This window comes from Pelobates fuscus, chromosome 6 (genome assembly GCF_036172605.1).
Source record: "Pelobates fuscus isolate aPelFus1 chromosome 6, aPelFus1.pri, whole genome shotgun sequence".
NCBI classification, from domain to species: domain Eukaryota; kingdom Metazoa; phylum Chordata; class Amphibia; order Anura; family Pelobatidae; genus Pelobates; species Pelobates fuscus.
The window spans coordinates 228758754-228772015 of NC_086322.1; positions in this window are offsets into that span (position 1 = coordinate 228758754).

Consider the following 13262-nt stretch of genomic DNA (forward strand, 5'->3'; position numbering starts at 1 on the left):
ATACAGACACACACACACACACACACACACAAGACATACCTACAAAGACACACACACACAAACAAACACACACATTATATTTAAGTCACCCTCCTGTTTCCTACCTTTAAGGTGCAGGAGGGTGACTTTCCCTGGGGTCCAGTGGTGGCTCAGGTGGATGGGAGTCAGAGTTCCCACTCTGACTCCCTGGTGTTCCTCCCGCGCGGCTCTCAGTTTTAGCTGGGAGGAGTGACCGGGGAATCACTTCCTCCCAGCTCTGTGATGTCATCACAGGGGGCCCGGTCGCGCTGTTAAAGCGCCCAGCGCTGACCGGGCCCCCTCACAATCCACATCCATCGGGTGGCCCTGACAGCATGGGCCACCCGATGGACACCTCCATATGCGGCCCCGGCGGTTTGCCGCGCGGGCCGGGGCCGCAAATGGTCACGGCGGTACCCAGTCGCACGGGTACCGCCGGCTGGCACCCGCCGGGCGTCAAAACCTGGAAATCCCTACCGCCCACCTGGAATCCTAAAACGCCCACTAGTGGGCGGTAGGGACCAGGTTGACGACCCATGCTCTAGAGTGTGGGCTGTAGGAGTCTAGGTTGTAAATAGAGATATCTATGGTTAAGTGTAATTAGCCACTCGAAACGCATTAGGATTTTGCCTGATATATTTTATGACCCCTCCCCTTAACGGAGATGTGTGTATTCACCTTTACATTTTTTTTTGCAATTAAAGTAGTGTTTTACTTTGATCCAGTTTTAGAGGTTAATTTTATCCTTGAGAGTACTGGTCTCTTTGTTTGAGAAGTGTCCTTACATAGAGCAACCCCACCCCGTTATCATTGGTCAGCACCTAAAAAATAAAATATATAAATATTAATAAAGATAATATACATACATACAAGTAAAAAATTGCTTTTCACGTAAATCAATTATACCAGTATTGATCTGAATGCAATATGACCATATACAAACTATAAGGATAAACATATTGTAAACAATATGAATACATTTTCGACACTAAATGTGCAGGATGTAGAAGTAATTCTATGCTTTGAGAACTCTCTGAGTCGACTACTACCCTGTTAGATGAAAGGAAAAATCCAAGTAAAATGGCTTCCTCCAGTTTATTGTAAAACATCACATTCTATTAACAGATTTTTTTTTTTGTAGTATTGTAGTCTTGTTTTGCTAATGTATACAGTTCACAGCAGGAAAAGTGAAATTATATTGTGTAAGATCTTATATTGCAACTGTGAATGAATTTGAAATTACGTGAATGGCGTAAAGTCTACAGGAACAACATTGCAGCAAATTCTGATAATAATGGAAATAGCTCTGTCTAAGAACATAAATTAGGCCATAAAGTTGTTTCAAGTACACCACATATTTTGTTTTGCACATATTGTGTAATTAGCTATTTTTTTCTTTAAGCATAGTATTAAAAGAAATCAAATTATTCAAAACTGGTAAAATAACGTTCTAATAATGAAGCAAACACTAGCTATAAAATGCAATGCTGTAATGAGAGCGAACTTGGCCAACTTAAGTATCCTTTATTCGATCTGGCACGATCAAGGTTTCTTAGTGCCAAAATGTAAAGCTCTCTAATGCAACTGACAGAGAGCCACACTTAGACCTTTTCAATTTCTCTTTAGGAATTTTTTTTCCGATTAGCAATGACATAAGCAAAAAGGTTTCTAGCTTAGTTTATACATAGCCTATGGCTCCAAATTAGCAGCATTTTCTTAAATGATCAGCAATTGAGTCATAGGTGCTAATGAGTGGAGGTTATCCAGAAGCTATCTCTGAAAAGGGGAACATACAAGTTGATACTTGTCAAAAGGCTCTGTGGATATCTCAACAATTCCTGAAGTCAACATGCATTTTAATCATTGCCTCCTCATACCGCTAAATAAGTCATACTGTGACTTTCCCAGCTGTAAAAAGTGAAAGTGTGGTTTCACATTTGTGTGATTTTGAAGGTCAAATGCCTCCTTTCCATGTCTTTCCGATCCATATGGGCTAGAAATGCCACAATATGCAATCATCAGGAAGGCAGATTGTGTAGTGCAAATCTGTCCTTTTATTTTATCTCATAGCATATGCAAAATACCGTAGTAGATGTATTAAGCACTCTCTGTAAAGTTATAATTAGATTTTTCTAGATTTAACATATTTTGGTGCTTTGTAACTATATAAAAACAGAAATGAGATGATTAAAATGTTTTTTTTTTTGGTTAATGTTATATTTTATTTCAGAATACATATTTGCATAAAAATAAGTAGGTCGTAATATAACAAAATACAGACTAAAGTGTACAGTGTAAAGCATGCATGAGGGTTAGTGGATCATAATTGAGTCATGGAGAAGCACTGGAGAAGATTTTTTTAACCTTGTGCTGTCAATTGTTCTTAAACACTTTCAGTGGTAACAAGTTGAATGTGGCTAATGCTACTTTGTAGATAAACCTCGTAGAGTCTGCCCCATTGAACCGCAACATGCATTTTATTACATATTGAGGTAAGATTCTCACGCATGTTATTGCAAATGCTTTGAGTAAAATTATAGTTGCTGATGGACAAAGAAAAGAAGGTGAAAGAAGGTAGTCCTAACCTTAGATGGACATATTGAGTAAATTTGACAACATATGGGGCATTATGAGGACTGTAAAGTGTTGAATAATTGCTTGTTTGAATTATAGCATATCAGCTATTTTGTGAAAATACATTGAGCGGAGAAGACAGTGGTATACTTTGTCATTAGAAAAGTGTACTTTAATGAAAAATAATTTCTAGAACAGAAAAATACAGTTTGGTGATTTCTGTTAAAGAAATTAGATAACAAAAGGTTAAATGTGTGTTAACATGAAGAAATGAAAAGAACAAGCAATTCGTTTTTTTTAACAATTAAGTAGATATACCCCTAAATAAAAGATGCATGTATGTTTACCTGCATGATTTCTTTGGCTGTATAAAAACAAAACAAAAAAACAGCCTTTGCAAGTCCTTCCTCATTATCACAGACGGGTAATAAACCAAGAAAATGCTTCTCATTTAAAAGTCTCTGTGCTGGAGCCATGCGTCCATGATTACAACTTCCCTATGCTTTTCAATAAACTGTAGTACAGCTCATCGAGAAGGAGAGAATAGAGGCATACCATTATTTATTAGTTCTATAAAGGTAACAGTTGGAGAGTGGTTTCAGTAATTTTTGGTAAAAAATAGTGATTTCTATTGAAATTGGCACTTTTATAAACTGTCACAAATATGACAGACTCTAGACACGTAACGCACTTAAGCAAGCTTAAGTGATTAACCTTATGTGTCTGGAGTGTTAAAGGTACACTATAGAATCAGAAATACAAACATGTATTCCTGACACTATAGTTGTGAAAACCCATTTAAGGGTTACCTTCCCACTGTAAAAAGGGTAGTTTACTTACCTTTTTTGAGCGCCGCTCGAGTCTTGTAGCAGATAAACCCGCCCCCGTTCTGCCTCCTTGGCTGAGATCATCAATTTTAATGATCTCAGCCAATCAAATGCTTTCCCATAGGCAAGTATTGGGAGGATAATGCGTATCAGTGGCAAGACGCCGTACTGTGACAATCAGCATCTCTTCAATGCATCTCTATGAGATGTCCAGCGCAGAGACATGGCAACATTTCATTCTTTGTGTGTTATTAGTTTAAGCAGACTGTGATTGTCTATTGCTGTGACTTAGATGATGATCAGATCACATTTTATGACCAATTTGTGCAGAAATCCATATCATTCCAAAGGGTTCACATACTTTTTCTTGCAACTGTAAATAAATATTCAATTAAAAGACCTGTCTAATTCCATTAAATTACCTTTCAGCTGGCAATTTTGATATTAGAGTTGAATGAATACAATTATATTCATCTAAGTATACTGTCTAAGCTATATATTATTATTATTATTATTATAATGATTACGATATTCATAGAGCGCTGTCAAATTCCGCAGCGCTTTACAATGGGTGGACGAACAGACATGTAGTTGTAACCAGACAAGTTGGACACACAGGAACAGAGGGGTTGAGGGCCCTGCTCAATGAGCTTACATGCTAGAGGGAGTGGGGTAAAATGACACAAAAAGGTAAGGATAGTATTAGACTAGTGACAGTTGCAGAAGAGGAATCATATATAAAATTATATATAAAGAAGAAGTTTGCTATGTAACCATGGGCTTGGTTTAATAAGCTTTTCAAAAAATTCAAAACTGTTAGATAAACTTTCTGAATGATTTACAAAAACATAATGATGACTTCAGTAGATAAATTATTTGGAAAGTTATTACATCGAGACCTATGGAAGATAAACAATGCATATAGAAGCTGCTTGTGTATTATTGATGAACACAATTCTCAAAACAATTTCAAATGTAACAGCCATTGAGAGCTAACAACGTACAGTGCACAAGACCAGCCCGTTTATTGACCCCATAGAGTAACTTGTTTACCTCTCCCTGGTCTGACAAGAAGTGCTCACAGAGAGCGCCAAACTGCTTCCTATTAGACGGAGAAAAGGGAAACAAGTTCCTCTACACCGGTCCGCAGCTCGTCCACAATGCAGTAGGGAGGGAGGTAAGATGGCACCGGTGGGGGAGACAGAAACAGACAAGGGCTGGAGGGGACAAAAACAGACATAGGGGGATAGAAACAGAAAATGGCTGGGGTGGTACAGAAACAGACATGGGGGACAGAAACAGACAATAGCTCAATAGCTGTGGTAGGTACAGAAGTAGACATAGGGTGGACAGAACATGACAAGGGCTGGGTGATAGAAACAGACAAGGGCTTGGGAAGAGACACACAGAGGGGTTGAGTGAACATAAGCAGACACAAAGGGGCTGAGGGGGCACAAGCAGACACAAAAGGGCTGAGGGGATACAAACTGACACAGAGTGGTAGGGGGTACACAAAGAGAGGGACTGGAGAATGGAGAGAAGAGACAAAGGCAGCTGGGGGGAGACACCCAGAGGGGTTGAAGGGGAGACAAAAAAAAAACAAAGAAGGGCTGAGGGGAGAAAGAGTCAAGTTGCTGGGGAGAAGAGACATGGAGATGCCGGGAATGGGAGAATGAGACACACACACAAGGTGTTGGGGGGGAGAAAGAGACATACAGAGGGGCGGGAGGGAGAGAGAGAGGGAGTAATATACACTCAAGGGGATGGTGTAAGAAACAGAAAAAGAAACATACACACTCTGCATCCACTCTACACATGCTGCATCCACTACATACATACACACTGAATCCACTATACACGTGCACACCTTGCATCCATTATACACACACACACTGTGCATCCACTGTACAAACACATGCAATGTATTTACTACACACTACATGCAATACACACAAACACTGTATCCATGATACAGACACTGCTTTTGCTAAACACACTGCATAATATAATGGATATGGGCGTGTTTTGGTGGGTGTGTTTTTTTTTGGGGGGGGGGTTGGGAGGGTTGCAGCATTTCATTCTTGGACACAGTCAGCACAATGTCTTGGGCCGGCCCTGACAGTACAGTTCAAGGTTTACTCCAACGAAAAACCATACAATAATTTTATTATTTATTATGGTTTATTTATTTATTATGGTTTACTTGACTGTTCACCCCAAGGCCAAGTTGGCTGTCCGTTTGGACATCAGACGTTTAATATGCACAGAACTGGTATTAGCCATTCCTGTTCTGGGCTGGCTGAAATTTTCATGAAGCTTCGAATAACACTTATTTTTAATTTGTAACTAGGAAAAATAAATGATCTTCTTAAAATCTTTTTTCAAAAAAATTTTTATTGAACAAAATATAGAGATTGTTTATGATTCACACGCTTTGGTAATATTGTAGATAGCATACACACCTAAAGATGCCCAGATCTATGTATCAGGATGTGCATCTGCTAAGCTACTGCCAGCTTTTCATGTTGGAACACTGACAGTATAAGGAGTCTGTTTGTTCAATGATTTAGAAAATAGGCTATCACAAGATATCAATTTGAATTTTATACAGACTATGAGCAACGGAGCAATTTATACTGTAGGTGGTCATGTCAGCTACAACTGTGCACACAGTACTAAAGCTTAAACATTTTACTATATTCTGCCTGGTTTTGCTTTTCTAATGACTTGGTATTTAAATCAAGCAATATGTCATTTTTATTCACAAACGTGACACTACAATCGCATGTCCAATTGAAATCAGACCAACTGGTTAGTGCATAATTGACACAAAAAATATTATTTTATTTGCAATCACACATAATACAGCCTTATTTTCAGGGATGTATTGGAAGACAACTATGTCATAAAGTATATATACACTGCTCAAAAAAATAAAGGAATCACAAAAATAACACATCTTAGATCTGAATGAATTAAATATTCTTCTGATATACTTTGTTCTTTATATAATTAATATGGGTTCCGTATTATAGTCATTTATTGCTGTAATTTTTGGCCCCTTTTTGAAAAGTTAGAAATAACTTTTAGGGGCTTATACCTTCCTTCTGTGTCTTCTATGAAGAGTCAGATTTATATTAAGGTTTCTACCATCTGGTTCGTTTGTTTGTTTGTATTTGCATATTTCCATGTCGGTTCTTTGGTATGGTACAGATATTTTTGTGTAAATATCATGAGATATATCACATATTATAAGTACTGGTGATTCTAGATCGCTCTTGAAGCTCATTGTCATTTATATACACGATCAGTATCTGTCCCTTTAAGTTACATGGGTTCTGTACTATAGGTGTCTATTGGTACATTTTTGCCTTTTATGTTTTAAAATTTATGTATGTATATGGATGTTTTAGGGGTTTACCCTTTTCCTCTGTGTGCTCTATGGGTAGCTTTACTTATTATTTTCGTTGTTATCATCATTCATCCTTATTCAATTTTATTTGTTCACTTATTCTGTATTTAATGGCTAATTGATGGGTGTATTTAAAGTTCGAACTGTGGCTGTTTCTGCATCTTGAGAAAGTCCCGTGGGCGGGACGAAACGCGTCGATGAGCCACAGCTGTTAGCTCGACACCCTGATCAGCTGTTGCAGGAAGAGGTCGGGTGCAGGAATCCCCGTGAGTATCTACTTGAAGCGTGTTCTGCTGCCGGCCGGTCTCCGTACACCGCGGTCTTTTTTGAAGGCACCGACCGTGGTGCAACGCGTTCCCTGTTGGAGGGCCTTCTCTACTCACCGCGGTCTTTTTAGAAGACACCGACCGCGGTCCAGCACTACACTCCTCACACGTCGGACTTCGTCCTGCTCCCGAGTATTCCTCTGGTTTATACCTCGGTGGGGGCCCCCACCGAGGTTAGGTACTTTTATTGAGTTTTCTCATTTATATTTTTGCTTCATTTTTATATCATTGTGTGTTTTTTATATATCTAGATAGCTATATTATGTCATATATCAAATATTATATTAACCTTATCAATTGTAGATCTATCTAGCTATCTTTTTATTTATCATTGAATAATAAATACATTTATATTTGTATAAATTTTGGTTATCTTTACAGTTTATTTAGGAGCGCACATGCATTCTATATCGTGAGCTTACACTCAAATTTAGTCGCTTGTATATGTATGTTGCTGCCCATTTTATTTATTTTTTGATATTAACTACACCGTGTTCTTTGATCTGTTACTTTCCATACTTTGTTCTTTGCATAGTTGAATGTGCTGACAACAAAATCACACAAAAATGGAAATCAAATTTTTCAACCCATGGAGGTCTGGATTTGGAGTCACACTCACAATGAAAGTGGGAAAACACACTACAGGCTGATCCAACTTTGATGTAATGTCCTTAAAACAAGTCAAAATGAGGCTCAGTAGTGTTTGTGGCCTCCACGTGCTTGTATGACATCCCTACAACGCCTGTGCATGCTCCTGATGAGGTGGCGAATGGTCTCCTGAGGGATCTCCTCCCAGACCTGGACTAAAGCATCTGCCAACTGCTGGACAGTCTGTGGTGCAACGTGACGTTGGTGGATGGAGCAAGACATGATGTCCCAGATGTGCTCAATTGGATTCAGGTCTGGGGAACGGGCGGGCCAGTCCATAGCAGGAACTGCTGACACACTCCAGCCACATGAGGTCTAGCATTGTCTTGCATTAGGAGGAACCTAGGGCCAACCGCACCAGCATATGGTCTCACAAATCTAGAATTAGAGCAACTTTGGAGTATACGGCATGGTTCTCAACCGAGGTGGTGGCGGGAAGGGATCCATTGGGTGTGCTACCCAATGCTACTCATTCATAAATCTATATACGGCTTCTGGGGAGCGGGGATGTCCAGTGGACCGGTAATTGTAAATAGTTATTGACCTTGAAAAGCCCTGGAGAGATGGAGGGTGGAAAGGCAAACCTAGACCCAGGGGGTGCAGAACAATCAAAACAACAGGGATACAAAATGCATCCGATTATAAGATAAACATACCTAGAGCAAACTTATTAAATGTACTAAAACAGTTAAATTCTAATGACACCCAATACAAAATGTCATTATGACATGTAACGCTGACCATACAATCACTCTTTCATTGTTCCACACGGATCTCTACTAACCCAACTCACACAGATGCGGATCACACCTCACGTACACGTCACATCCCACGACAAAAACACACTAACAAACCTCCTGAATAACACTGCACCAACAACAATCCCACTCCTACATAACATGTTAAACGCAACATCTCCTAAGGTTATCTGTTTTCTGTTTTTGTTCTTCTTTAATTATAAAAAATTAAACTCTGGCAGAGGGCAACCAACACAACAGGAAGAAAACCCTCGACAAATTAACTGGACTTTCTTTTCCTTTCTTTAACGCATAATTGACATATGTACTATCATATGGCTTTTGCACAAGCATAACAATTTTACTTTACCATACGATCTGCCATTGCAAAAATAAAGATGAAAAAAAATAAATAAATTAAAGTGGAAAAACACACTACAGGCTGATCCAACTTTGATATAATGTCCTTAAAACAAGTCAAAATAAGGCTCAGTAGTGTGTGTGGCCTCCACGTGCTTGTATGACCTCCCTACAACACCTGTGCATGCTCCTGATGAGGTGGCGGATGGTCTCCTGAGGGATCTCCTCTCAGAACTGGACTAAAGCATCTGCCAACTCCTGGACAGTCTGTGGTGCAACGTGACGTTGGTGGATGGAGCGAGACATGATGTCCCAGATGTGCTCAATTGGATTCAGGTCTGGGGAACGGGTGGGCCAGTCCACAGCATCAATGCCTTCGTCTTGCAGGAACTGCTGACACACTCCAGCCACATGAGGTCTAGCATTGTCTTGTATTAGGAGGAACCCAGGGCCAACCGCACCAGCATATGGTCTCACAAAGGGTCTGAGGATCTCATTTGGGTACCTAATGGCAGTCAGGCTACCTCTGGCGAGCACATGGAGGACTGTGCGGCCCCCCAAAGAAATGCCACCCCACACCATTACTGACCCACTGCTAAACCGGTCATACTGGAGGATGTTGCAGGCAGCAGAATGTTCTCCACGGCGTCTCCAGACTCTGTCACGTCTGTCACATGTGCTCAGTGTGAACCTGTTTTTTAATCTGTGAAGAGCACGGGGCGCCAGTGGCGAATTTGCCAGTCTTGTTGTTCTCTGGCAAATGCCAAACGTCCTGCGCGGTGTTGGGCTGTAAGCAGAACTCCCACCTGTGAATGTCGGGCCCTCATACCACCCTCATGGAGTCTGTTTCTGACCATTTGAGCAGACATATAACATCTGTGGCCTGCTGGAGATCATTTTGCAGGGCTCTGGCAGTTCTCCTCCTTTTCCTCCTTGCACAAAGGCGGGGGTAGCGGTCCTGCTGCTGGGTTGTTGCCCTCCTACGTCCTCCTCCACGTCTCCTGATGTACTCCTGGTAGCACCTCCATGCTCTGGACACTACGCTGACAGACACAGCAAACCTTCTTGCCACAGCTCGCATTGATGTGCCGTCCTGGATGAGCCGCACTACCTGAGCCACTTGTGTGGGTTGTAGACTCCGTCTCATTCTACCACCAGAGTGAAAGCACCGCCAGCATTCAAAAGTGACCAAAACATCAGCCTGGAAGCATAGGAACTGAGAAGTGGTCTGTAGTAACCACCTGCAGAACCACTCCTTTATTGGGGGTGTCTTGCTAATTCCCTATAATTTCCACCTGTTGTCTATCCCATTTGCACAACAGCATGTGAAATTGATTGTCACTCAGTGTTGCTTCCTAAGTGGACAGTTTGATTTCACAGAAGTGTGATTGACTTGGAGTTACATTGTGTTGTTTAAGTGTTCCCTTTATTTTTTTGAGCAGTGTATATAAACATATGAGAAAAAGGGAAACATTATATAAAGATATACAAATCATAATAATAACAAAATAGTAACATCAAATTATTTAACCAGAAAGGAAACGTTTACTTATATTTATTTTATTATATATTTATATGTATTCTATTATCTGTTTATCATGGCCAGAGCGGCAAAATTCAGTTCACTGGACCCAGACAGCACTGTTAGGAGGCCTGGAAGATGTATACTGGCAATGCTACTTTTGGCCTATGTGTAGTATTCTCCATTGGTAAATCGTGTAATATGCTCCATTGGTACATAGTTACATAGCTGAAAAGAGACATGCATCCATCAAGTTCAGCCTATCTCACATTTGTTTTTGCTGTTTATCCAAAGGAAGGCAAAACCCCCAGTTTGAAGCGCTTCCAATTTTGCAACAAACTAAGGAAAAAATCCTTCTTGATCACAGAATGGCAGTCAGATATCTCTTTGAATCAAGAAGCTCACTCCTCTAATTAAAAATTATATCCTTGAATATTGTGTTGTTTTGCTGTTTAAACATCTCTTTAGATTTTGATAAAACTACCACTTCAGGCAGATAATTCCATATCCTTATTGTTCTTACTGTAAAATAATCTTTCCTTTGCCTTACACTAAATCTTCTTTCTTCCAGTCTAAATTCGTTACCTCATGTCCTAATATAGTTATGCTTATGAATAGATCTCAAGACAATTGTTTGTATTGGCCCTGAATGTATTTGTATAATGCTATCATATACCCTCTGAGGCGCTGTTTTTCCTTTTATTAATTTTGTAGCCTACCTCTGCTCTTATTCTAGGGCCATAATATACTTCCTTAGAACAGTTGACCAAATTTGCGAGCACATTCAAAGTGTGGTCTTACCAGTGATTATAAAGAGGCAAAATTATATTTTATCCCGAGAATTAATGCCCCTATTTATACATGACAATACCTTACTGGCCTTAGCAACTGCCAATTGACATTTTTTTGTGTTGTTATCCGTAATTCAATACCATTTAGGGTGTAAGTTGCTTGTGCATTCTTTACCCCGAATGGCATAACTTGGCATTTTTCTACAATACATTTCATCTGCAGGTGGGTAGGGCCTGACCAGCATGGCAGCCAGACATGCAGAGTGTGTGCTCCTAAAAAAACTCATATAAAACTCAACATTACAGTGAGATGACACCCCCAAACCTTGCTAGAGAGACTACATACTTGTTCCTGCAAGAAGTGGAGCATTCTTAGGCAAGTTGGAAGCCTCACTTTGTCTCCTGTGGCCCAAATTCATTTTGCAGCCTACAAGCATGACTTGACTCTCGGTGGGGCGAATCGGTCGATCTCCCAGCCGTGCCTTACTTCGGGAGCTGCAATCTACCGAACACCGACGACCCCCCTGTCTCATTAACTACAAGCTAACCACAAACTTATATGCTCTCCCTGTGTGGCCGTATTGTCGCACAAACGCAGGCAGCGGCACTTGGTCATCAAGCATATGGAACTCAAAGTTAGATACATCCTTGTGCGAACCTCAGGTGATCTTGCGTCGACACCTGCTTCTTTTCCCGACAATACAGGAGAGCGCTGTTTGGTAGGATTGTTCGCACAACTAGGCGAACAATCGCTACCTATGAGCCAAGGGAACCATTCAACATTTCATACGTTGCTGAACTCCCGAAAGTGACCGACTGGTACCACTTTTTTTTTGGAACTAATTTGGACATATGCCACGTGTGCGGTTGGTCAAAACTTTACCCCGGTGGCAAGCGGTGGAACTCGTCTCCTGAACCCAAAGAATCAGTGAATGGCCCACCAGTACCAACTCCTCAAGCACACCACACTGAAAGATCTACTGGAAGCTCAAGGGAGAGTGGCGAGCAACAAGCCGAAAGCCGCAATAATCGCCAAACTCATGGAGAGCGACCGAACCAGTAACACTGCAATGGTCAGTGCTGAGGAGACTGACTTTCAAAGGGATGTAAGAGGGGCTCAGCATCGTGGGGCCCAATCCATCGCAGCACATCATCGTGCAAATCATGGCTCAAGCGACAGAGGTACAGAAGAGTCAAGAGCAGGATCTTTACAGGGAGATACAGCGTCTCTACAAGGATCTACAAATGGACAGCCATGGAAAGTGAACTATGCAGCCTTTAAGGCATACACAGATGGTGAGATGGATATTGATAGCTATTTATAAGACTTTAAACGCCAGTGTGCTTTGGAGGGTCTGGAAAAGGCTAACTGGGCACCCTACAAGACTTTGGTAAAGAGCAGAGAGAGGATCCCACACTAGGTGGATACAGGCGGCAGGCAGACATCCTGCAGGGGGATCTAGAACGGGAACGGTTCCAATGGGAATAGGGTCTATTGTACCAGGTGACCGGGAACCGGGATAGTTGCTGCCCAAGTACAGAAAAGGCAGCTAATAGTACCCTGGAAATATCATGGTAAACTGTTACAAATCAGCCACGATATCCCCTTAACAGGCCACTTAGGCCTAAGGAAGACTAATGACCGGTTAACTCAGGCATTCTTTTGACCTGGAGTCACCTGAGACTTACAAGAGTATTGCAGGAAATGCGATGTATGTCAGAGAATAGGGAAAAGAGGTGACCACCCAAAATAAGACAGCATGATTATTGCACAGGTGTGCCTTAGGCTGGCCACAATAAAAAGGCAACTCTAAAATGTGCAGTTTTACTGGTGTGACCACCATTTGCCTCACGTAGTGCAACACATCTCCTTCACATAGAGTTGATCAGGTTGTTGTTTGTGGCCTGTGGAATGTTGGCCCACTCCTCTTCAGTGGCTGTGCAAAGTTGCTGGATATTGGCAGGAGCTGGAACACGCTGTCGTATATGCCGATCAAGAGCATCCCAAACATGCTCAATGGGTATACCGCGGTCGCAGGGGTCACAG